At 31.0% G+C, this 639-nt stretch overlaps 1 long non-coding RNA gene across 1 annotated transcript in view; it reads right to left on the bottom strand.

Annotated features, from left to right (window-relative positions):
* The window catches only part of LOC149134915 (uncharacterized), a 7,237-nt gene extending 7,139 nt beyond the window's left edge, over window positions 1–98 (bottom strand). Inside the window, exon 1 of the long non-coding RNA XR_016242100.1 lies at window positions 1–98. This exon is cut by the window's left edge and continues 347 nt beyond it. This is a non-coding gene — a long non-coding RNA (uncharacterized LOC149134915).
* Between the last annotated feature and the right edge of the window lie 541 nt (window positions 99–639).

Here is a 639-nt window from a genome sequence, read left to right as displayed (position 1 = left end):
CATGAACCTTTTGTAAAACTAAAGTTAAAAAAAAATATATAACAAAGTGATATAATGAAATGGTATTTTTTTCCGAACAAGATTGGTGTTTCACATAAACTTGTTTCTATGGTAACGATGATGAAAAATATTTAAAAACATTAAATAGAAAACAAAACAAAAATAGCAATGAAAATAAATAAAACTGGAAGTCAATACTTTTGAGCAGTGACTTGCATGTGTACATTAACATATGTATATAAACGTAGGCGTGTATATGTCTTTTACGACACCCAGCATGTATGTATGCGTTTCGCAACATGTCTATGTTAATAGCTGTGTGTTTGTGTCTGCATATATTTTATGCATATATATATGTGTGTGTGTGTGTGTTATTTTATGCTTGTGCCTTTAAATAATTGCATATTTGTGCATGGATATAAATGTGTTTGTGATCGAATATATATACGTGTATATATGCACAATCTTTTGTATATATGAATGTGTATGGCTGTGAATATATACGTGAACGTGTGCGTATATCGGATTCTATGCCGTTATGTATGTGTTGAGGATTACATGCATGAGTGTAGAGGTGTGTATAGGAAAGCGATTTCATAGGTGTAATTTTCGACAAACGAAGGGATTACGTGCGTATAT

This window comes from Octopus bimaculoides, chromosome 6 (genome assembly GCF_046866305.1).
Source record: "Octopus bimaculoides isolate indiv1 chromosome 6, ASM4686630v1, whole genome shotgun sequence".
NCBI lineage: Eukaryota > Metazoa > Mollusca > Cephalopoda > Octopoda > Octopodidae > Octopus > Octopus bimaculoides.
Note: the sequence above shows the minus strand (reverse complement) of the source record. Positions and strands in the feature narration are given on the sequence as shown.